This window comes from Protopterus annectens, chromosome 14.part0 (genome assembly GCF_019279795.1).
Source record: "Protopterus annectens isolate FY-2018-M chromosome 14.part0, PAN1.0, whole genome shotgun sequence".
Lineage (NCBI taxonomy): Eukaryota > Metazoa > Chordata > Ceratodontiformes > Protopteridae > Protopterus > Protopterus annectens.
The window spans coordinates 374,173,849-374,200,968 of record NC_056748.1 but is presented as its reverse complement, the minus strand read 5'-3'; positions in this window follow the sequence as shown (position 1 = coordinate 374,200,968).

The window sequence follows — 27,120 nt, the reverse complement described above, 5'->3', positions numbered from 1 at the left end:
CCAGATGTATTTAATACAAGATGGGGGAGTTTCATGTGCTCTATTCTTTAGTTGGCATTTATTTAAAGATATATGTTTTGTGTCAAGACTCAAAATAATGTGTAACTGATGTTATAACTTTGTTTTAATTTGTACATACTACTGATTCAGCTGACAGTAATATCTGCAGACTGTCCAAATAAATGCATTTTCCCTTTTGTGCACAGCTGCATTTTAAATGCCATTCCCATTTGTTATGATCTATGTTGACAACCTTTCATGAAATTCCATAAGGAAATATTTTATTTGCAATTTTTAATGTTTTTTTCTAATACAGTATATTGTAGAAATGGGGGCATTTTAACATACGTTAGTGTTAATATATGTACACATTATAGTTGTCATAGTATACCTCTCAAACTCTTAGATCAAGAAATCTGGGCTAAGCCGTCAATAATGGAGAGACAAAGGCCAAAAATAGGGACAATTTTTTAAATACTGCACTTACAAACTTAGAAAGTTTTTAGAATAATAGGTTTTGCATTAGCATGACTTTTCTGAAAGGTATGAAACCTGAAACTCAAATGTCTGCCATTATTTTTTGTCTTCAGTCTTTAAAACTTGTTGGCACTTTTCCGTAAAAGCCCTACCAGTTCTTGCCGCTGTAAGAAGGAAAACAAAATGAGCAATGGTCACACTCTGCTGGAAGACAAACATAGCATTAAGTACTGTGGAAATGTTGTAAGGACAACCATTTTCACAGTAGTACTTTGAAGGAGGAGAATAGTTTTTTCTTTGAGCTGCATCCTGTCTTGTAAAGGATTGCATCTAACTTGCTTCCTTTTAGTTGGGGTGGGCTGTAGCTCATGCCACAACAGGGATAAATGTTTCAAAGCTTTTCAGTGATTCTGGCTGAGAAGAGTAAATTACTCAGGAAGTGGAATTTGTGGGATATGAACAGCTTTCCTCATCAAGTGGTCCTTACTGATGTCCACTTTGCCCAAAAAATGTAGCAGTACCAGCCGCTGGAATCGGAAGCATCTCTCCCCAGACAGTGCCGCACTGAATTGTAAGGTGGCATTTCTGACGGGAATTGTTGTAGCAGCTGCTGCAGTCTTCTGATATCCTTTATGGTTTTTTCAAAACTTAGAAGGGCAGCTGGTGTACTCTGGTGAAGTATTTATAAGCTGCCAGTGAAACACGACCTGCAAAAACGGAATACTTTCAACTGTGTGACTGTCTTTCCAACAGTAGTGTGCTACATCTGTTGTCTGTCTCCTTGATGAGTGCCAATACACATCAAACCTCCCTTCATGAATGCACAAATCTGTGACTTACATACTTTTCCATTACATGGAAAGTTGTTTGTCAGTTGCACGCATGTACTTCTCACCGTGACAGTTGTGCCGCTACTGAAACTTCGGCAAAAAACTGCACCGCTAACTGGTAGGGGTTTAACGGCTCCTTGATATGTGGCAATGCACATCAAACCTGCCTTCATGAATGCACAAATCTGTAACTTACATTTTGTTCTATTAGATAGAAACTTGTTTGTCACTTCTACACATGTACTTCTCACCCTGGCACTTGTGTCCGGTACAGAAACACCGTCACAATACAGCAGCGCAAACTGGTAGGGGTTTAACTGAAAAGTACCAACTTGTCAATAATTTGCTAGGAAAAGCACAATTTTAAGAAAAATAGACCAAAAATATGAGGTAAAAATCTGGACACTCTGCAAAAATCTGTACCATTTAAAGGTATGTATCATATGGAAAGGTAAATGTAGATACTGTGTAGCACAGACATTTTTGGGAATGTATAAAATATGGATCAAAATAAGCCTATGTTGAATTCTTGGTCCATATTTTGAAAAGAAATGTGAAGCTCTAATGCAAGACTTGACTATGTGCTTTCACTCCAAATGGGCTATTGGATTCACGGACCCCTGAGTTATGTGTACAGAAACAGGATGGAGGTTGTCTCAAGCTGATGGGCATATTTGTGTGCTATTTACAAGCAGAATGATGCACCTTTTAGGATGTAGCTGTTGTCCACAGAGTGAATTATGTGGTGAACTATGCTGGAGCTCAGGATTCCTTAAATTTCATCAGATGGTTAGAGGATTAGAGACAAGTGGTGGACAATTCAAATTGTCAAGCAGAAAAAAATGGTACAGCTGATTGAAAATCAGTTGGTTGCAAATACTTTTTTTCCCTGGATGATTTTGGTAGAGTGAGTATTGGAGAATTTGCCCTTTTTTAATGTTTTGTGATCTTGGACTCAGTATATTTAACTAGAAGGCGTGCGGGGGGGGGGGTGTCTTTCCCCCTGCAAAAAATTAAAAAAAAAATAACTAACTAATTAATTAATTAATTTACTTATTTACTTATTTTTCTTGGCTGGGGAGCAAGCCATTATGCTCAATCACTTGCCATTGAATAACTTAATGTTATGATATACGTCCTCATCAGTATACCAAGGGCTGACATACTAACATAGCAGAGTGCCACAGCAGGGAGTGGCAAGGCAGGATACATAGCTTGCAGATCCTGTCCTCTTAACAGCAAAGGCACACTGCTGACTGGGGCAAAGGGGAACAAATCAGAAGTGGAACACAGCAGGAGGGCAGCCTGCTTGTCTTCTATGACATTAGTGTTCTGAGCAGTAAGGCAACTGAAATGGTGTCAGTACCTGGATTTAGTTAAAATCAGCTTGAAGAACTCTGTAATCTTAGTCAAAAATGAGGATGTGTAAGTATCTTTTTCATTGTTGTTACAGTATAACGGCATTTGTGTTATACAATGGAGACCACAAAACGTGGAGCTGCTATAGTCAAATCAAAAACATAGAACTCATCAAACAGCAAATCAGCATTTGAAAACAGTTGTTTTTGCATGGAGTGCCAAGCCCTTTGCATCCCCATGTAGGAAGCATCTCCCCTAAAGTCTACCCAAACTTATTTCTATTATACTTGTGAATTTTCTAAATTATATTATGTTAATTTCTACACCATTACAATGACATATTACTGTGGAAGATGTCTTATCTTACCTATACAAACTACATTTTTGAGTTAATTATGTGCAACCTATGCAAAGCACTGTTTAGAGCATGGGATGATGTTACATAGTAAAATAATGAACCAAACAGTAGTTGTATGAAAAGTATTTACCTAGTTAACTTCTTGTAATGCTTTAGTTCTAACATTTTTTTCTGCAATGTATTGTGTTACTTATTAGAAAAGTATATTGCATATGCAAAATCTGCTTATGTTACTTGCTTATGTAGTATTTTAGTGTAATGAAAATATGCATGTAATTACTTACATTGTATTGTTCTATTTTTAAAACTGTATTTAAGTCATGCATTTGGGGGGCATTCATCTCATGTCCCATCTGAAAACATACTTAATCCCAGAAGGACTAACCCAGTTTAACTGACTAATTAACTAACTAATTCCACAGAACCAAATCATAGAGAAAATTCAAACAAACACAGAACGAGCAACATCTGTACTGCATTTACAGCACTCTGCTGAAATAAAAACAATCATATATGTAAATGCATTATCTTTGTGGATAAGAAGAAGGAGAAAAAAAACACATTTTTTTAATGAAAATAACACATGAAGTTCGGATAGGAAGCAAACACTATAATACCATCACAGAATAGTGCGTACAAATATTCAAAAGTGGGATCTTGACCGTCCTTGCTTGATAATGAAGCATCCTTAGCTCAAAGATGTTAATTAACCTACATACTGCCCTTTAGAAATTCTTTTATGGCAGAGTTACTGATCTTTAGGTTAAAGAAATGTAAAAAATCATCTGTAAATTCTTCATGGAAACTGCAGGTATTTTTGAACATATGCTCATTTGGTACATTCCATTATGCAGGAGGTATTTTTGAACATATGCTCATTTGGTACATTCCACTATGCAGGAGGTATTTTTGAACATATGCGCGTTTGGTACATTCCATTATGCAGGTCACTATGGCATTTTTATGCTTCCCACTGTCTGAGTATAGATAACAGGAGAGCATTAGGACTAGAAGGAAAGGAAGTGGAAAGTGTGCATAGAATATCAGCCTTTGCATCCAGTGCTACAACAGGGCATTGGGTTGGGGCATGTAGAGTTCAGTAGTACTTGCCATGGGCAGGACTGGATCAGAAAAAGTGTCTTGTACCAACTCTGTTAACATAGAGAGATAACTCCCTGACTGGAACACAGGTGGCCTGAGTTTGTTTAGCAGATTGGGTGCCTGTTGGAGCTGGTACGGCATGCCGAAGGAATGATGAGGCTTGCCTTTCTCAAGGAGGGGTATCAAGGAATAATGTGTGAATAGGGAATGTACATTCTTATGCATCTGTCATGGAAGTGAGAGACGATAAGGAAGCTGGTTATGTGGGTCATGTGGAGCGTACCCATCCTTGGGTGTGGAGGTGGGTTTGTACTCAGTAACCATACCTCATGGCAGATCTGAATCTCTCATGATGCCAGCATGTAGTAAGCAAAACCACAACCTTATCAAGCTGAATCTACTTCTACAAACTGCATTGTTGGCTTCAAGGCTTGCCCTCTTCCTATGGGATCCCTATCATACCTAGCTTTGGGGTAGCCTATGACCCCATCCTGAGGCATTTAAACAACTAGATGACTTGCCAGAATAAGTTCCCACAGACTGAGGTGAGATGGAGCTCAAGGAAGCCATGCTACAGCAGGGGTATGTACAACTCCAAGCCAGCAAAGAAAACTTGCAGGAAGAAATAAGAAAAAAAGGTGTGTGTGTGTGTGTGTGTGTGTGTGTGTGTGTGTGTGTGTGTGTGTGTGTGTGTGTGTGTGTGTGTGTGTGTGTACATATGCATATGTGGTTTTAAGACTACAGATTTATGATAACTTTAGGTATAATAAGTACAGTTTACAAAACTATGTAAACTGCATTGGCCTCAGTTCCCATGCCTGCACTTCATTAGGGCTTTGTACTCAGTGACTTGACATCCCTATACTGCTAATTTGCACAAATACTTTGGTCTGAACAGCAGGATATAAAGCCTATGTCTGCATGTCAATGCAGCAGTGGAGCAGGGAGATGTCTCAGACTACAGTTTCTGGGACTGGTGGGTGAGCAGTTTGCTACTTGGATGTGTATTTCTGTACTGTATATATGACCGTATATGTATAGCCTTGATGACTTTATCTATGTGTGTACAGAAACAATCTATATGTTAGGTTCTTGAAAACAACACCCCAGGGAACCGTACGTGTGCTGGCACAGTACAGTTGCATCATGTCATTGGCTACTGGGTGTAGTACTTTCTGGATCTCCCCAGGAGGTATCTTTGATTCACTTGTAGTGCAGAGCACTAGCATTTGGTCTCTCTTATGCATCTTTTACATAGGTGCTAGGCATTCTAGCAGTGGCCTCATAGGTAAAGGAAATAGTTTTGTTTCCTTACCTCATTATCTGACTTCTGTTGTTCTTGTCAAAGGACTGCATGGTAGACAACAAATGTGAGAGATGTTATCTCTTATTCCAAAAAAGAGGGCTTCCTTTTTCCTTTACTGGGATGGAGTTTGGATACTCATTATTTTCTTTCTTACAGTGAAAGCTCAGACTGGCATTGTCCTAACATCTTTGTTACGGTTGCAGACTTGAGTGAAAGTATGGCTTTTTTTGTGCTTGTTTAGTCTCATGGCGATTACTAGTTTTCAACAATGTGTTCACATACCTATACACGAGTACACTTCACTGGACATTAAAGTTACATAAGTCAGAATCATCATGCTTTTATTGACCTTCTGCCAATCTGGACCAATTACACGGGAATCCAATGCCCACCAGCCTCAGTGTATTCTTTTTCTTTCGGCTGTTCCCATTAGGGGTCACCACAGTGGATCATCTGTTTCTATTTCTTCATGTCCTCTGCATCTTGCTCTGTCACACCAACCACCTGCATGTCCTCTCTCACCACATCCATAAAACTTATCTTAGGCCTTCCTCTTTTCCTCTTACCAAGCAGCTCCATCCTTAGCATCCTTTTTCCAATATACCCAGCATCCCTCCAGAGCACGTCTTTACCAATGGAATATCACCTCTCTGACTTTGTCTCCAAACCGTCCAACCTGGGCTGACCGTCTAATATACTTATTCCTAATCCTGTCTACCCTCGTCACACCCAGTGCAAATCCTAACATCTTTAACTCTGCCACATCCAGCTCTGACTCCTGCCTTTATGCCACTGTCTCCAACCCATATAACATAGCTGGTCTCACTACCCTCTTGTAGACCTTCCCTTTCACTCTTACTGGTACTCGTCTGTCACAAATCACTCCTGACACTCTTCTCCACACACTCCACCCTAACTGTACTCTCTTCTTCACCTCTCTTCCACACTCGCCATTACTCTGAACTGTTGATCCCAAGTATTTAAACTTATCCACCTTCGCCAACTCTACCCTGTGTATTACACTTACAAAATTTGTCTGATAATAGAGCGTAAAATGAATTTGCTGGTGGAACCTCTCATCTGCAGTTATAATACTCTCCTGTAGCTGAAGATAAGGGAGATCTGCCTGTCAGGGTCATCTGGGAGTTGAGATCCTAGGTGAATGTGTGGATGCTTATTCCTTTCAGGAGAAGAGAAGATTCCTACATGGCCTTTTTTCTGAATTGATAGGTGACAGCAGTTCAGAGAAGAAAAAATAATGCTTATTCTTGTCATCATGTGATAACTGAATATGTCGTGGTTTCATGCTTTCATATCTATGTCAATACAGGAAACCTGCAACAATACAAGCAAAAAAAATCCATCTTGGTTGCATAACAACTAGGTTCACCTCTAGGTGTGGCTTCTATCTTACATCTCTTGATTCTGCCTGCACTTCTGGTGAAAGTTTAAGAGGTCCGTTAAGCTGCGAGAAAGTCTTCCACTCAATAGACTTAATGATATGTACTGCATGGGTTATACAGCTCTCAAAGAATATATGTGGTTGGCAAAAGAGTTTCCATAGGCAATGAATGTAGAGCCCTTGAGTTGTGTTTGAATGCAAAAATAATGCATTGCTCTTCAAGATCTGAATAAAGTGAATAAAAGAGAGGACACTGCATATTACTTACAGAGGAGGAAGTAGTCTTTACTATACCAAAAGCTGAATTCTTTTCAGTATTAGCTGCAAAACATATTTCCCAGCTAATAAAATTAGAAAAAGAAAGCTCTGGACTTTGTGCATTTAATACATTCTAATGATAGTACAGATTCTTGGAATTCTGTTTAGTATTCCTTTAGTACCAGAGGTGTTCTAAAGAACTATTGCATATGTATTTGAAATCTTGGAAGCTATAAACATAGGTGATGAAATGTGTGGGGTCAAGCAGAAAAACAAACTGGCTGGACTTGCAAGAAAACTGCTAAAACGATTAAGAGGAAGACAAGTTAAATACGTGTAAGTACAGAATAAGGATGGCAAGTCTGAAATACATGGGCCATGTTCTAATATCCAAGGGACTTATTCCTGATGGAAGAAACAGCAGTTATACAAATAGCAAAACAAGAGGAAGAGCAAGCATTACAAAGGTTTCTAGGAATTATGCAGTTTCTTGCAAAGTTTATACTTCTGATAAGTTATCCTCTAATAAAGTTGTGGTTATCCTCTAATAAAGTTGTTGAAGCAAGACTTGGAAGTGGGGCTATACATGGGAAAATACCCTAGCTTATCTATGGGCGAGATGGAGCGATGTATGTGAGGAATCACAGACGTTTGCATATTACTGATCAAAATCCAAGAAAAGAGTGACCGCAGTTTTCACAGATAGTATTGTCCTATGAGAATAGAGACAGAGAAATGTGATAGTCAAGAACTGCGGACACAGACATTTGAACCCAAGTCTCCAAGCAAAGCCATAATGCAGGAAGAACTATACCAAAATGAAGACTATTGCAAGTGTCAATTGACCTATTAAATGCTCCATATGTGAATGAGCTTAGAAGAAGTTAGGCAGCAGCATGAACTGTTTGAGAGCTGATTATGATACCGAAGTCTGAAAGATTGCATTTATTATAATTTATTTTGAATGTATTCAGAGGTTTTACTATTTGATATAAACAGTCCTGTGTAAGACATGGTTAGTATAATGTTAATTTTAAATTTACCAGTTTAATGTATAATATATGTGTATAATATATTAACTTGCAGGACAAATGATCAGATAACTTTTATTCAATGCAGGATTTGTCAACTCCCATCTAGTCAACTGCTAAATGCTAAGAGAACACCCTTCCCTGCATGACATCTGGTTCTATTCTGGTGATTTTTATGTTTTGTGATTCTCTGGAATGGGATCAAATATATTGGGAATTGAGAATGTGCAATTCATTTTAAAAAATAAAATGTATCTTTCTGTCTTTCTATTTATCTATATCTATATACATAGAAAAAGACACACACATATATGCAAATGCAAAACACAGAAAAGGACTATCCTATACGGAGAATATACAGATGGTACCTCACAATTCATCCACCTCACAAATCAAGCATTTTGCAATTCAGCTGTGCTTTTGGCCACCCGGGCGTGCAGCAATTCAACCGTCATCTCGCAATATGACATGGAAAGGAGGCTGAAATTTTGTTCATTGTTTCCTGTTCTTGTGTTGTTTATGTATTATAGTTGTTTTTTTTAAGTGTTGCAAAGAAGTGAACAAACAGGGCCAAAGAAGAGTGAAGAGAAGAGTGTGATACTGGCAGGAAAAATAAGTGGCCGAGCACTGAAACGAAGAAAGAAATCGTAGGTAACATAGGATGAATAGCAGAACAGTATGGAATGCCTAGGTCTACTGTCTCAACATTTAAGACGCTGTCCGGTTCGATTCTCAGCTAGAGCGTCTTCTGCGTGGAGACATGCGTGAATGGGCATACCTTCGTTGAAGGTTGTGTGTCAGGGCTGGTAACTCGGCATGTAAAAATCAACTACCAATCATTAGTGGACCGGAGTTCCTCTGTGGCGACCCCTAACCGGGAAAAGCCGAAAGACACAAACAAGAGACATCATCATGGTGCAAAGGTGTCAAAAGGAACAACAAAGGTTTTGGGCAAACACAGAAAAACAATACATGAAGATATGGAGAAGATGCTTCTCGTTTGGATCCAGAAGAGACAAATGAAGGGAGAGCCAGTAACTCAGACCATAATGTATGAGAAAGCTAAGCTCATCTTTGAGGACCTGCAAAAAAAAAAAAACTCTAGGAAGTAGCTCACAGCAAACAGAGGAATTTAAAGCAAGTAGGGGTGGTTCCTCAGATTTAAAAAAATAAGCGGCATCCACAGGGTTCTGAGACAAGGAGAGGCAGCTAGTGTTGACAAAGAAGGTGCACAAAATTTTTTCAAGGAATTTGAAGAATTGATAGAGAGAGAAGGCTATCTGCCAGAATAGATTTTTAATTGCGATGAAATTTGGCTTTTCTGGAAGCGATTGTCAGGTAGGACTTGCATAACTCAAGAAGAAGCTAGGATTCCAGGTCACAAGCCCATGAAAGATAGGCTCACGCTCATCCTGGCAGAAAATGCCAGTGGAGACTTCAAGCTGAAGCTCAGAAAACCCAAGATACTTTGGAAAAAAGATCATAAAATCAAAACTACCTGTAATGTGGAAATCAAACACCAAAGCTTGGGTAGAGCAGTCATTTTCAAGGACTGGATTTTTGAGGAGTTTGCTGCAAGTGCCAAGAATTACCTCACAAGAGAACAATTTGCCAATGAAAGCTGTTCTGCTTCTGGACAATGCCTCGGCCCACCCATGAGAGTTAGACGAAATTCTTCAGATAGACTATGATTTCATCAAAGTTCAGTTCCTGCTGCCTAACAAAATTTCTCTCTTGCAACCTATGGATCAGCAAGTTAATTTTTTATTTATTTTATTTTATTTATATTTGTTGACCGGGAGTGTCAACAAATGCCTGCTTCAAGAAGATCTACACAAAAGCACTCTTCTCAAGGCTCTTTAATATGACTCATTCTTCAGGCGAAACACTGAAGGAATTCTGGAAGACTGAGTTCAACATTCTTCATACCATATCAGTCATCAAAAGTGACAGGGATGGAGTGTCGCAGAAAGCCCTTCTTGCAGCCTGGAGGATACTGGTTCCTTCGTTTTCTCAGGGCGAAATTGAGGATGAAGCAGCTGAAGATGCTGAAGCAGTTGAAGTGCTGCAAGACATTGTTTCCGCAGCAGAGCACTTGGACATAGAGGAGCTGGATGAGGCAGATGTGGAGGAACTGCTACAAGACCATGATGAAGAGCTCACAGTGGAGGAACTTACAGCACTTTGCAATGAGCAGTTCATAGAAAAAGAAATCAAAATTTCTTCTGAAGATGAGGATGCCAGGGAAAAAGGACCTATGCCAACAGCTTGCATTAAAGTACTTTTATCCAACTGGGAGAAAGTGCAAGCTACAGTCTTGGAGTGGAACCCCAACACAGGTGATATCAGCAGGATGACGGACTTCTTTAACAACACAATCATGCACCACTTCAAGACCATCCTGAAAAAGAGGGAGAGACAAGTCACCCTGGACAAGTTCTTTTTTGCCAAAATAACTGAGGGAACAGGCAGGACAGGGTCAAGAAGACTCCCTTTCCAACAGCTAAAGACTAAGTGGACTCTGTAAATAGTGTAAATATGGTGACTCATGTTCAGTTTTTGGCATGGACACTGGTGGGGCTGGGCAGAGAGAATAGGAACAAGTGTATGATGCAGACTCACCTGAATGAATGAGCCAAGTAGGGGAGCCACCGAGCAAAGTCCTGGAGAGGGATTAAAAACAGACATACCTGTATGTGTGTTGTTATTTCTTTTGGGGGTGTGGACAGAAAGTGTTGTAAGATGCTTTAAGTTATAATTTATATCACATTAAAGTGAACTAAATAAAACATTAATCAGAATCAAAGACAACAGATATTCATTTCATAACTGCTGTTGCACAGTGATTTAATGAACATGCATTTTAGCTGGACAGGAAACATGTTAGCCTGCATTCTTAGATGAATTTAGCATCAAATAAATGTGTCTGTGACATGTGAGGTATAGTTTTAGGACTGTGTTTTAGTCCTCCATTTCTCCTCCATCTCTCCTGCACATCCCGTCCTCCATTTAAGAGATGCTCTACACTTCAAATCAAGGTGAGCTACATTTTTTTAATTTTTTTAATATATTTTTTTAATTTTGTTTGTCTTGCAATTGAACTGCCACTCTGGAATGGATTACAGTTTAATTGTGAAGTACCACCTGTAGCTTAAAATGCTAATGAGCTAGTGATCTAACTTAAGAAAGTCATGTGTCATGTGATATACTTTTCTCAAATGGACTGATCTTATAAAGTTAGTGACACTCCCTTGCTTCATCTTTATTGTTTACCTACCATACTGACAAACCCACAGACATTACAACTGACACAGCTGTCACTGACCTGTTTTTCCCTTAAGGGCCTAAGATGACACAGTGCCTACATTTTCTCATAATAGAATACTATGAAGAAAAGAGGCTTTGAACTTCTGCATCCTTGGAGATGAGAGCATTTAAGCTGCACACCCATAGGGTGCAGTATGCTTCTTATATTATCTAAACTGAGGCTGCACGTTATTTCCGGTGACTTTGAAACATATGTCCTAGGCTTGTCTAATGTAATTAGATCTGAGGAATTTCCTGCCCCTGTGGTTGGTCTGGGTTACGGCTTTCTAACCAACAGCTGGCTAGCCCTGCCAACCCACTGGCTTTACTGTTAACTGCTTCAGAAAATATATAGTCAGTACTAACCCATGCAGAACAGCAGGGATGTACTAAACAGAGCAAGTATCTCCATAAAAGCTATCCCATATATCCCTTGGTAAAGAGACTGCAGAGCTCCATAATGTCACTCTGTGCTCATTCTTTAATCTGCGTTCATTTTCTCCTCAGCTTATCACTGGCATTAAAGTGGCTTCAAGGATACTGTTGGTTTTCTCTTGAGTTTCTTCAAAGCATATAACATACAAAGAAAAAAAGTAGCAATAATGTATATGATGATTTATTGTTAAAGTTCTGAAGAATTTAAACCAGTATAGACCCAAGGTCAGCTTGTATGGAGAGAATTCAATATTTGTGTGGTGAGCAGCATTCCTTTGGAGAAAACCGTAGCGTCATTACTCAGTTTTAGGAGTATGTAAACATACAGATTACTTTGGAGCCTGAATGAGGCAAAAAAACTGAAGAGAAATTATACAACAAGATTACAAAAAAGTTGACAGCACATTTTGAGCCTTAATAACTGGCAGAAGTATGTTGTTCTACTGACTGCAACCAGTGGCCTAACAAAATGATAGTATGATAAGCAGTTGAACTGAAACACTTTGTTTAGAGTTTGAGTGAAGCTTGTCAGAGAAAAACACTTTCTGAATTGAACCAAATATAATGTTTTTTTTCAAATGTGCAGGAGATTGCCTTATACATGCAGACAACAGAGATTGTCATCAGTCGCGGAAGACAAATATGAATTGATGCTATATTCAAAGTTGAAATCCAGACAAATACTATAAAATAAAAAAATAGTATCAGTGTAACAGTAAAAATCATATTCAACAAGTCTGGAGTCATAAAGAGGGCTAAATATCACAGTTTTGGAAAGCCTGGATGTACAAATCAAGTATGTCGAAAGCAGACGAAATCATAATATAAGACTAAAGTAATTTTCATAGCAAAAATACTAAATGCACACACACACACACACATATATATATATATATATATATATATATATATATATATATGTATAGCTGTAAGTTAGCACAGTGGATTGAGGCTATGAGCTGTTAAGTTGTTTTCTTTGGTCCAGGATTCAAGTAATTCATCCTCCATTTGGCTGCTGCGTGACTCTAAAAAAATTCGCTTAACCAGATTGGACTCTCAGGCTGAGTCTAAAAAAGGTCCATGTGGATCAGTCCTCTACCCCAGTTAACAAATAATAAATACAAATTAATATTTTAAAAATACAGAGATGCATGAGAAAGCAACACTGAATTACTAATGCTTTTAATAAATTATCAGAAAGAATCATTTGACCTTAGTTATAAATGTTTAATAAGAGGACATGGAAATAGATACCCAGGTACCAGTATGTATTATGTCTGAAGGGTTGTTTCATGCCGTGTTTCCAAACAAAAAAATTCTTGTGGAGTACTGTGAAGCCACAGATGTACTGAGGCTTTGTATTACTAGTGAAATAATAATTATAGTGTGTTATAAAGATCAGAAAGAATGCTTTGTTTTCATTGTGGTAAATGCAGAAGTGTTACAATAGTATGAGACTAGGTCATCTCATAGCTGTATGTGGTTCTTCATGCTAGTCAGTGCTAAAAAGCATGGTGTTCCCATGCAGTATAGTATATATTTCCTAAGATGTGGCTGAAATTGTCAGCGTTGTAATGCGGAACAAATGAAGCCCATAGGACAGTATGCAAAGGACAAGATGAAGTACAGGGAAAAACAGGTGGAAGAATTAGGGCAGAATTATGTGGGGTTGGGAAGATATTTGGGATACAGTCATTTTTATCTGCATGAAGAGAGAGAAGAACTCTGGTGTATAGTGTACAAGGGAAGCATGGGTATAGAATTAGCATGTTGTGCAGTGTGTGGGGGTAAACAAATACAAATCAATGCAGGCAAATGGGATTTTGCACACAGAATGACAGGGTGACAAAGGTTGGGCACACACATACAGAGAGTGGGCAAATGGTAAAAAGGAAGGTTATATCTTAGCATTGGACAGAGTACACTAGGAAGGTGCTCAGACCTGATAGGGATAGGGTGGGCTGCTGGCCATAGAGGTAACATGATAGCCTGGAAGGCTAGGTATACAGAATTATTGCCAGCTGATGACCCATAAGTACTGCCAGATGGTGCTGGATCCTCCATTAGTTCAGGCGCTGGTGTCTGGCACTCCAATGAATATTGTTATTCATCATAGGAAAGCCTCTGTCAAGGCAGGGAGTTGGCCAATCTGATGTTCAACATCATACACCAGCACTGCCTCAGCCATCTGCTGCAGCTTAAGGGCCTTCATCCCTCCCCAGTGAGCCACCCACATCCCCACCATTAGTCCTGTCAGAGGCCACAACAGAAGGAGGCATTGATGAAGGTGCCTGAGCTTTCTTTCCAATCTTCCTGTTCCTCATCAGGTATCTTTGTGGAGTAGAGACACAATATAAGTATGATATTCCATTGCAACACAAAGAGCTGCAAGGCAGATACCAGTGATAAAAGCCCTGTTTTTTAGCTGGCCATTCCTGCCAATTGTGAAGCTCCATTCTGTTGGGATGTATGTTCTAATGAGCAGCGAGTTAATATTGCACACATTATTTTTACCTCATTGAGGATTATGCATTAAACTTGAAGATAAAAAAATCACATTTACAGAACATCTTTTGGTGATCAGCTCCCCACTTCTGCAGTCATCATACCACTGAGGTTTCAGACAATCATAGAGGTGGCTGCATTGCTCTGCAGTCCACTGGGTTATATATTGAAATGTTCACCGTGAAGCCCAGGTCATGCCAGGTATCACCTTTTTCGAATGTTCCATCCTATGAACACAGAAGCTGCTACCCAAAATGGGTGTGATGGAAAAAAAGAATTAGCTTAATTTCCTTCACTTACCATGCAGGATCCCTAAATAGATACAAACACAATTTATTCAGTATAGTATTTCAGTATGCAGTTTATAGCTGGAAACTGCAAGAAAAATGTACCCAGTGTATATAATTTTAGTCCATTTAGTATAAACTTCAGTACTCAGTCCATTGTGAAATTTAAATATTGCTTCTGCTTGCTAATTCGAAATTATGCATCTTCAGCTGAATTTACAGGCTGTAATTGGCATTGCTTTGTATATTTCTGAAACCAAACAGAAATGGTAATGACTTAAAGGGCACACACCTATTATAGATGTGCTGCTTGTTATAGAGCCATTATGTGAAAGTGGGGTTAAGCAATTCACATTCATTCATGTTAGGAGGTTTTATTCACCTGTCTGTTCCACAAAATGGGTTTAAATTTGAAACTTTTAGTTTGATATCACCATTCTGATCACGTATATTCCATAAGTTATATAATGCTGTATGGTACAGTTGTGAAAGGGGTCTATATCACTTCAGCGAAGTGATAGTTCAGCAAACGGCATTTCATTGGAAATGCCATTCATCGAAATACACTCTTATGGGGGTCTGCACCCCTCACACCCCCTGCTAATTATATATACCAACCCAGCGATCACACTGCAGTGGGGAAAGGGCAAATTTCCTGATCCTCACTGTGCGGTGATCTCAATATAAACAGTTTGACAAATGGCATGTTTGATGTAAGTGAACCGAAAATGCCATTCGCTGAACTGAATTTTCACTGAAGTGATATAGGCCCTTGTGTAGGTTCTCCTGGTAGCAGATACATACATTTTTGTAAGTAAGTTGAATCTTTCAAACAACTAGACAAATATCAGAGACATGAAAGAACAGTAGGGATGCTTCCTATGGGTATGAGTAATTGTAATTAAATGGTGTATTTTGCTTCACCAGTTTATATGTGTATATGTTTTAGTGACTACAGTAGCAATAAATTTGCTGTTTTAGGAAAGTGCTTTACCCCGAGATATCAGCAGACTGTTTTGCAGGCTATATTCTGTTGAGAAGTAATATGTGGTATCATATTACATTGTTTAAGAGCTGCATACTGTGACTATGTTGTTTGGGGGCTTACACATGAAATATCATTAGCCTACTTTAGTGGCTACTCTTCTTGAAGTATTGCATGATACTGTAGCACAAAATATAAGGCTTGCATACTGTGAATTTGTAACAGTGCGCCACTGACATCTGCCATAGTCACCATCTGCACATACATTCTCCTGTACTCCCATCTTCTTACCTTAGACAGGAGAGGGGGTGAGTTAAATTCTTGTGAGACCCTGCAGATAGAGCCCCTCTCCACAGAGCGAATGACCTTGGCAGCTTATGTAGAAAAGAACCAGAGAGGGTGGGCATTAGTCTATGGCTAAGGGAAAAATGTTCCACATAAAAGGAAGAGGAACCTTAACTGGTCAAACACATATGACTCCACAAACACCATCACCCTAAATACCTGGTTGCTCATGCCTTCCCAGTTACTGATCAACAGTATCCTGCTTGCAGCCTGGGAAACATGCCTGACCTGCACCAGCATATACCATGGCTGCATGCAAATCCCTAGTCTATTTTCTTTGAATGGTAAGCTGAAGAAAGGCATTCATTACCACCTAGCACCCACACTGGCATGATTTGCACTCAAGGCTGCATCCTTCTGTGCTACAGATATGGGCCTACCTGTACATATATTTTATCAATATATACTTGTTTTTATTATGCAATACACAATTCAGTATGTCTACATAATGAGACAGACTGTGTAATTTCAACAATGCTGAAAGGCAACATTCTAGAGCAGTCACTTAAGTTTCATGACCTCTGGATGATAGGTAGAAGGCGGTCAGATCAGTCACTTTGGAGCCAGATGTGGGAGTCTGTTTTCCAATACATGAAGACAATGGGTGGGCACAGCTGCACCATGAACCAGATTCACTGTCACTTGACTGAGATGCTCAGTTGTGTTACTCAGAGGGAACAGAAGAATGCAAGGGAGATATCGACAACAGGGGTGTTGGGCCACCCTGCTTAGCAAAACTGACAAACATAGGGGAATTCATTATATTATTCAATGGAGGGGCTGAAACTGGATTTATTCCTCCTATGGGGGTATAGGCATAGGTATAGGGATATATGGGGTGTTGCATTGACTTATTCCTCCCCTGTCTCAGTCGGTGATCGATCAGGTTTTGTAGTATATTTCAATGGTGTGCATATTACATTGAGGTGTATCATATCAAAGTAGGCATGCTGCAGATTTTTTCATAGGTACATCAGAAGTGTAACAGGTTACTGCCACTAGAATATATAATGTTACTTAAGAACACATTGGTTGCCTATGGAATCCTGTTCTGCATGCTATCAGGGCACCCTTCCAGCAAATTATAAAGTTTTTACTGCATTTGTCTATGTTGTGCATTCTCATGTAGAGACAGTAATGGGCAGCAGATACCAGTGTCTGAAGATGGACAAGGTGCTGATATGCACACCTCTACAGAGTCTGGCAGTGATAGTCAAAAAATTAGAGATGTGCCAGAGTCAGACTAGATGGTGATACTAGTGTCTATCTCAATCTCAGGTGGGACACAGCCTTCAATACTGGGGGTATACATGGTTTAAGACGCCAGACTACATGTGGCTATACTGAAATTATGTCCAAAAGTACCAGTATCAAACGTTCTTACTGAATCATCATAGGCCAACAAGACAGGGTTACCCAGTGCCATCAAACATTAAGGCAGTAATCAGCAGATGTGCAGGAATGTGACTCCTTAGTAATAAGTGTGTTGAGGACCCAGCTTACTCTGAGTTATGCCAGGCATTTATGCTAATGGTGGGAGGGGTCTATATGCCTCTGTTGGTCAGTATGTACCCACCACAAAGCCCAGCAGTCCTGGGTCAATAAGTTAATGGCCATCCAATGTCCAATTGCCCTGTCTGTGTTAGGTGGAATAGCTCTACTGAGCAAAATCGGAATGTAAAACCAGTTAACTTGACAAACATGAACTAAGGATTGCTACATTGAATATAGGTTCACTGACAGGGCACAGCTTGGAAGTGGGTGTCATGATGGTAAGTAGAAAATTGGACATCCTATGTATCCAGGAGACAAGATGAAGGGGTAGTGCAACAAAATCACTTGACTTAGGATCCAGAGTGTACTGTCATGAGGAGTACAGACTATAGATGGTGTGAGAAGTGTGATGAGGGAGATTCTTCTGAGGACAGTGAAGGGTGTCATTGAAAATTAGTGATATACTCATGGCAATCAAACGTCAGTGTAAATATAGGGTAATATTCATAATCTCAGCATGTGGCCCACAGTAGGATTGTAATAGCAAGGAAAAGAGTACATTCAGGCAGTAGTTGCAGGGCCTACTAGATAAAGCAGGATAATGTGAGTTGATGTTGATAATGGAGGACCTGAATGCTCATATTGCAACAGACGGAACAGAATATGAGGACTGCCTTGGATCCACATGGATAGGTGACATGAATAAAGATAGAGAGGCCATTGTAGACTCCTATTGGTAAAGGGCTTGATGGTTGTGAACATGCATCTCAGGTAGACCTTTTCCTAGTCAGGAAATGACATTGGGGTAGAATCAGAGATTGCAAAGTCATCCCTAGCAAAGCAGTTGGCCCACAACATAAATAACCAGTGGCCACAATCAGCTGCAAGCAGTTGTCAGAGAAGGCTCACAGTTTAAAAGAGACTAACTAGACTGAGGCCTGGAAGTTGTCTAGAGTGAAAGCAGAAGATGCCATCAAACATTACAGTTTCCCTTGATGTCTGTGTCACCATAAAGCCCAGCAGTCCTGGGTTAGTAAGTTACTGGCCATACTGTGTCCAGATGCCCTGCCTGGGTTAGATGGGATAGCTCTATTCTAGAGTTCATGGCAATATTCAGAGCACTTGCACCTCAGGAAGATGAGAAATAAGTGGAGTCAAAGAAGAATGACTGTGTATAAACCAGCATCTGTGAAGACTACATAACAGATATGTGGCTGAGCCAGGTAAGGAAATAAGTACAGAAGAAAACCTGGTAGTAGAATGCAGATGCCCAAGAAGCTATCAGAAGAAAGAAGGAATGCAAGAAAAAGTGGGAAACAAAAATCAACCAGGTTAAGAAGGAATACTTCTGGCAAACAAAGAATTTGAGGACAGTTGCAATAGCAAAGAACAAGTTATCAGTGACAGTCTGTCAGCTTCCAGAAAATGACTTTGCAGATGGAACAAAGAAACTCTTAGATTGCAAGGCAAAGAAAGAAAGATAAAGAAAATAGTCAACAGACACCAAGACATCAAAGGTAGATGGAAGGAGTAACACTAAGACATCAAAGGTAGATGGAAGGAGTAACACTAAGACATCAAAGGTAGATGGAAGGAGTAACACTAAGACATCAAAGGTAGATGGAAGGAGTAACACTAAGACATCAAAGGTAGATGGAAGGAGTAACACTAAGACATCAAAGGTAGATGGAAGGAGTAACACTAAGACATCAAAGGTAGACGGAATGAGTAACACTAAGACATCAAAGGTAGATGGAAGGAGTAACACTAAGACATCAAAGGTAGATGGAAGGAGTACTTCCAGCAGCTTCTGGGTGAAAAGGGCTTTTAAAACCTGGTTTAAAAGCCCGTGTTTGCACAGGTGCCAAGCTGAGGTAAACTAGTATTGGTGCCAGAAAGTCTGCTCTTCAGTTTTTCCCTTAGATGTTGCTAGTTCTTTCTCTCCTGCACTTCAAGTAGCCTAATTGCTTTGCACTTCAATAGGTTTTTGTAGCAATTATTATAGCACATCTAAGAGCCATCAGCACTAGTCATTCTTCATGGAAATAGCTCCAGTACATAGTAGTTATGACCACCCCTCCTGGCATGATTAAAGGGCAGTTCCCTGTGCTTTCTTCTATTACCTGGTGCACTTGGGCATTCTGAGGCAGTGTAGCAAATGCCTCATTTACACAAACAACCCTCTCCTCTTACCTCCCAACACCCAGACTTGTGAGAGATGCACTTGTATCACCAAATTGGAAGCTAATCACTCTCCAGCCAAGATCAGTCTAGCTGGTCAAGAGGAGAAGGTCAATATCTGCACCACACCACATGGAACACATAACCCTCCAGAACACCCACTATCACAGCTCTCACATAAAAACACAAACCACACACCCACCTTTGCGGAGGCACTCAATAGAAATTTACCCAAACAGCAGAGACCTCCAAGGCAGAAATGCACTCGACCAACACAACACAGCACAAACCAAAGGACACATAGGTTGAGGGGGACACTGTGGAACTGAGCTAAGCCCCTAAGGCTAAACACCTTGCCCAATACACTAATCATAGTTGACTCAGTAGTGAAGCACACAAATGTCCCACTCACTAGGTTGAATAAGGAGAAGGTAACAGCTGTTTATCAGGTGCCAGAATCCAGCACATAACACATGCACTCAGGTCACTCCACAACAAGTATGACTCTGTCATTGTCCATGTGGGTGTGAATGACCTGAGATGTACCTCCCTGGACTACATGAAAAGAGACATGGTGGAGCTCTCGGATTATGTGGGCCAGGCAGGTATGACAGTAGCCCTGAGCAGTATCTTACCATCACCCAGAATATTGCAATGCAAACAAAAATGTTTGACTTCAACAATTGGCTAAGTTTCTAGTGTCATTCTAAGGGGATCCAGTATCTGTCTGCTTGGGATGACATGATTGATAGACCTCGATGCTTTGCCAGAGATGACCTGCATCTGTCACCCCTGGGTTACCGGGTACTGTCTAAGGCTCTAAGGCAGTGTTCCAAAGACCAAATTACCACCATAACAGCTATAAATAAATGCAGTCTGAGGGTCATGTTGCTCGGTGCTAGAAGTCTAAATCTCAAGATGCACTCACTCGAAGCACTCCTCAAAATGGAGAATATTGACATTTGTGCTGTAAAGGAGACCTGGTTTAAAGTGGCAGAAAGCACCTCTGTGCTACCAGACTATATCTCATTCCATACCTTTCGGCCCTGAAACATGGACTGAAGCTCCAAAGGTGGTGGTATCTCCATATTCATAAAGGATATGCACACCTACAGACTAGTAGCCCAGCATAATGCATCTGAGATACTTCAGGTACAACTAACACTGGGTAAGACTGCGATCCAAGTCATAGTATGCTATATGTCCCCAACCATGTCCCTAAACTCTCACTCCATGTTCATAAGCACCCTGGAATCTATCAAGGTCCAACACTTTCATACTAGGAGACTTCAACTACCCCTCCATCAACTAAGAAAACTACTCAAGCGCCAATGCACTGGCCCAACGCTTCCTGGAATTCATTTCCAATACCCTAGACCAGCTCATTCATACCCCCGCTAGAGGAAGCAACATCCTTGATCTGGTTATTACTAACATGGGCAACCATTGCTTTACACCAATAGTAATTTCCTCCCTGTTTAGATTCGACCACAAACTAATCACCATGGAAATCCACATCTCACCCACACCCCCTGCAAAGGTAACCACCATGAGAAACTTCTCCAAAGCTGATTTTGGACTCCTAAAAACAGAGGTTGCTAACTTCCTGGCACCCATGCCAATGGAAAATAGATGCATGACTGCTAAATTGTACACCAGTGCACTGTACAAACACATACATAAATGTATGGAACTAGCCATACCCAACAGAAACAAAATGCTTTCCTCCAAAAAAAGGAAGGCAGTCTGGTGGTCCCCTGCCATTAATAAACTCTACAACAGAAGGAAGAAACTGTTGCAGAAAAAGGTGAAGTCCCAAGACTGGAAAAACTCCCTTATTATCCTCAACAAAACGTTGAGATCCCTCATCAAAACCTCCAAAGCCAGCTATGAAGGCAGAATTGTGACAGACACTAAAACAACCACAAAGCCTTCTTTAGTTATATCAAGAATATCCATGGCAATACCCAGATTTGCTCTGAGTTACTGCACAATGGTACCTCCTATACTGAGTCAACAGATATTGCCAACATACTGGCCAACAGATTCAGTGCCAACTTTACCCCTCCCCCCCAAGGACCAATCTCAATACCAGAAGAATGCCAGGCACCCTTCATTACTGCAGCACAGGTTAAAGCTGCATTGTCTAAGGCCAAGAATACAGCTTCCATGACACCCAACAATATCCCTGGCTGTGTTCTACATGAATTACAAAGTGAACTGGCACCACATCTGTATGCTCTGTTCACTCACAGCCTCACCTCAGGCTTTGTCCCTACCAAATAGAGCACTGCTACAGTCATCCCACTTCATAAAGGAGGAGCGACTACAGACCCTGGAAATTATCACCCCATTAGCCTGATGAATCTGATATTTAAGGCTATGTAGTGCATCATCGTGGATCTAATTAACAGGGATATAGGGAATCTCCAAACTCTAGATCCCACACAATTTAGTTTTATGAAAGGTAGATCATGTCTGCTCAACCTGGTTGACTTCTTTGAGTCAGTCACCAGAGCGGTCGATGAAGGTAAGGCAGTTTATACAGCCTAACTCGAACTAGCCAAGGCCTTTGATACCATGCCTCACTCAGGAATTATTGATAAACTCACCAAACTAGGCATCAACCCCTATATCATTAGGTGGGCTGCAAATTGGCTCACAGATAGAACACACAGTGTGAAAGTAGCAGAATCCAAATCAGACTGTCAACAAGTCATGAATGGAGTCCCACAGGGATCGATCCTGGGTCCTCTTCTGTTCAGCATCTACATCTCAGAAGTCCAGGCCAACACGAAGGGACTCTGGTTGACCAAATTTGTGGATGACTTCAAGCTAAGAGCTATTATTAACTCCCCAAGTGATGCAAACATCCTACAGAAAGGCTCACTGAGACCAATGATTGGTGTCAAAACCATGGCCTTGAAGCTTAATGCCAAAAAAATGCATCGTCATCCGCTTTGGGAAAAACTCAGTTCCCACTAATTACCACATTGATGGAGCCCAATGAACACTGAAGGTGTTATAAGATATCTGAGGACACAGGTTGACAGCAACCTCTCCTTCGACCACCTCATTGCTACTGTGGTCGGAAAGTCCTTCTATGTGGCACATCTCATTACCAGGGATTTTGCATCCAGGAAAAGAGAGGTCATCATTTCTTTCTACACTTCCCTCATTAGACCAGTCATAGAGTATAACGCCCCATTTGGCATGTACCTCACTAGACACCTGCAACAGCTGGAGATTCCACAAAAGTACCTCACAAAAAAGATCCTAGGCCTTAAACACATGTCCTAAATGGACAGACTCAAAAAACTTCAGATATTCTCTGTCTCGTATCGTCTACTGAGAGGCGATCTCTGCTGGATTTACAAAGCCATATCTGACCCAGCCCTGTTAGAAATGCTTCATCTAAAGAAATCCAAATCCCTCCGCACCACACGCTCTAGAGACCTCAACCTCATTACCAAAATCAACAGAACATGCTGGAGGGACAGGTTCATAACCCAGAGACTGCTCATGCTCTGGAATAGACTTCCCATACATGTCAAGCAGAGCACCTCACTAGCCCTCTTCAAGAGAAATCTTGATGAGTGGCTGGGACATAGAAAGTTCACCCTGGGGATCATTCCAGTGGCTCTACTTGATAGAGGCACTGGGAACTAATGATGGGTGGCACAATGCCAGAGCACTTCTATGGGCTATGTGATGACTGTGCCATGGCCCAGTAATCAAGGAGCCTCAATCCTCACCACTAACACCAGAGAGGGCGTCTCATATATGAGGAAAGGATAACAAATACACACAGTAAACTGCAATTTCCCTTAAGAGCATACAGAGATTACAGTCAGTCCAGGGATGGTCACTCCCTTGCTCTTCAGGTCCCCAATAAGACTCCCCACTGGCATAGCTGTAGGGTCCAGATATCAGCCTAGCTGAGCAAGCTAAAACCTCCAGCACCCTCTCTGTCCAACCAGTTCTTTGAGTCCCTGCCCAAGTAGCTGACACACACACACACACACACACACACACACACACACACACACACACACACACACACACACACACACACACACACACTTTGAGATAACAGTTTATACAACCACACAGACACTCCTGGGAAACTGTCCGCCTGCCACCACCCAGCTAATATTTATCAGCTACTCAAAGGCCCTTAAAAGGGTGTCCAATTATTACTGTGCAATATTATTATCCAATTGGTAGTATAACTAAACAGTCAAGGCTTATTAGAGTGACTTGGTACAGTAATCTCTATAAATATGCAATGTACTCTAGAACTTAAATTATCTCTACACAAAACAGCCACAGTTGAAAGTTTTAAAATATGTAATAATAAATAATAAAAACACAAGACAATACTTCTTACTACACAGTGCTAGTCAAGAGTTCAGAGATCATGGAGAAATACTTAAAATAATTCAGTAGTACAGTTCTGACATCACAGAAAAACACTTAGTCTAATCCTTCTAGTTCCTAGCTATTTCAAAAAGAAAACACAAGTCTAAGATAAACTTACATAAGAAAACAGGCAGAGTGCTGATGAGTTAGATGATCAAGACAAAAATGCTTCATAATCTCTGGTTCTCTCTATTTAAATTGAAATTGCAGTTCTGATTCACATTACATCATTCTTCATACTTTCCTGGGTTTCCCAGGCTACACATTAAATCATTCTTCACACTTCCCCTAACAGAAACTGCATTTACATTCTTAACATCTTCTTTTGTTATCTTGCAGCTGGTCAGGAAGCAGAGCAATAAAAATGCATGTTTAAATCTAGCAATTTAACTCTTGGTTAAAACAATAGAAAGAATTTCTTCACCTAGACTCTTCAGCACCACTGTCTACATCACAGGGTCACCACATGCTTTACTTTGGTCAGTAGAGTGCACTGTTGTCACTTTTGTTTCCAGTTCCACATGTAACACTATTTCTTTACATTAAGACAATAAGCCTGTTGTTTACATTCATATTTGCAAATGACAGAATTATCTGCAAAATTCTATCTGGCTAGGCTGGCAGCCTTCACATTTCTTTACCCACTCTTCACATATCTCCTCCCTTGGAGAACTCAAGCTAGTTTTTCATGTAACCCTTGAGAAACGCTACTTGAGAGGGTCATGTCTATCTGAGTATACCTACCCCATTCCCTGTCTTGAGAGCACATCTGCATTGGCATTGCTAATACCACTGCGGTGCTGCACTGACATATTATATGCTTGCAATCCCAGGCTCCATCTTAGCAACTTGGCATTTTGCTGGCTGGCTCTGTTTAACCATGTTAGGGGGTTGTGAGCTGTCATAACAGTTAATTTCCTTCCATACAGATAAGGCTGAAGTTTCTCCAGTGCCCACACTATGGCTAGATATTCCTTTTCTGCAGCTGCATAGCATTCCTCCCTGGGTTGGAGCCTATGACTGAGATAAACCACTGGGTGCTCTTCTCTCTCTGAAGAAATCTGGCTAAGTACAGCCCCCACCCCATGGTTTGAAGCATCCACCTGCACAACAAATTATTTGCTGTAATCTGGACTGGCTAACATGGAGGGGGGGGTTCTCCCAAAGCTTCTTTAAGCATCTGGAATGCCTGCTCACATGCTGGAGCCCACACTACCTTATCTGGCCTGTTCTTCCTTGTCAGGTCTGTGAGGGGAGCAGCTATGGTACTATAACTGGGGACAAACTTTCTGTAGTACTCTGCTGTCCCTAAAAAATGCCCTCACCTGCTTTTTAGTAACAGGTGCAGGCCATGCCTGAATGACTTCCACTTTGGCAGGTTCTGGCCTTATCTTACCACTCCCCTCTCTATGTCCTAGGTAGAAGACCTCTGCCATACCCACCTGACATTTGCTCGGCTTAATGGTCAGCCCTGCCCTTTGTAGTCTGCCCAGCACCTCCCTGACATGCTGAAGATGCTCTGGCCAGGAATAGCTGTAGATGGCAATATCATCTAGGTAACCAAGGGCAAACCCTCCTGCTCCTGCTAGGACATGTTCTGCCAGCCTCTGGAAAGTTGCTGAGGCATTCTTCATCCCAAAGAACATCTTGGTGAACTCATACAAGCCAAAAGGAGTCACAAAGGCTGACTTCTCTCTAGCACTGGGAGTCAAGGGCACCTGCCAAAAACCCTTGGTAAGATCAATGGTTTTAAGATACTTAGCCCCACCCAGCTGCTCTAGGGCCTCATCTGTCCTAGGCATGGGTTAAGCCTCTGACTCTATGTGGCTATTTAATTTCCTGTAGTCCACACAGAACCTGGTGCTGCCATCCTTCTTTGGCACCAGCACCACTGGGGAGACCCAGGGACTGTTGGACTCTTGAATCACCCCTAGTTCCAACATCTCCTGTACCTCCTCCCTCAGAGACTGTTTGACCCTCTCAGGCACTCTATAAGGGGCCTGCCTAACAGGCCTTTGGGGTCCTGTATCCACCTGGTGCTGCCCCAGGTGGGTGCACCCTGGTTTCCCAGTGAACATGTCCCCAAATTCCTGCAACACAGCTCAGATTTCTTGAACCTGGGTAGGAGATAGCCACTGCGACATTGCTACCCCTTACACTGAGGTGTCAGCCCGAGCCTCACTGAGGAGATCAGTCCCCAGATCTCCCTCAGACTCCTCCTGCAATCCACTGCAAATGCTCAGCACAAGGGCCTCCCTATCTTGGAAAGGTTTCATCATGTTAACATGGTACAATTTGTGCCCCTGCCTTCTGCCTAGCAGTTCCACCATGTAGTTAACATCACTTACCTTTCTTACCACCTTGTAGGGGCCCTCCCAAGCTGCTTGCACCTTGTTCTGTCTGACAGGAATGAGAATCATTACCGGCTTCCCCACAGCATACTCTCTAGCTCTAGCATTCCTGTCATACCACACCTTTTTCTTTTGTTGTGCTTCTGCCAGGTTCTCCTGGGCCAAGCCCATGAGTTCCCTGAGTCTGGTCCGGAGGTTTAGGATGTATGCCACAACAGACTCCTTGTGAGACTCGCACTCACCTTCCCACATATCTCAAATTAAATCTAGAGGTCCCCTCACCCTATGCCCATACAGCAACTCAAAGGGTGAAAAACCTGAGGATTCCTGGGGAACCTCTTTGTAAGCAAACAACAGATAGGGCAAATATTTGTCCCACTCTCTCTTAAACTGATCTGAAAATGCCCAAAGCATGGACTTGATTGTAGAGTTTAACCTCTTAACAAGACCATTCGTCTGGGGATGGTAAGGGGGTGGTCTTCATGTGCTTCACCCCACAGAACTTCCACAGACAAGCCAGCAGTCTGACATGAAATTGGCACCTCTGTCCGTCAGTATTTCCTTTGGGAAACTTACCCTGCTGAAAATCTCTAACAAAGCATTTGCCACCTTCTCTGCCTCAGTGGAGGACAAAGCCACTGCCACAGGGTATCGTGTAGCATAAGCCACTACCACTAGGATATACTT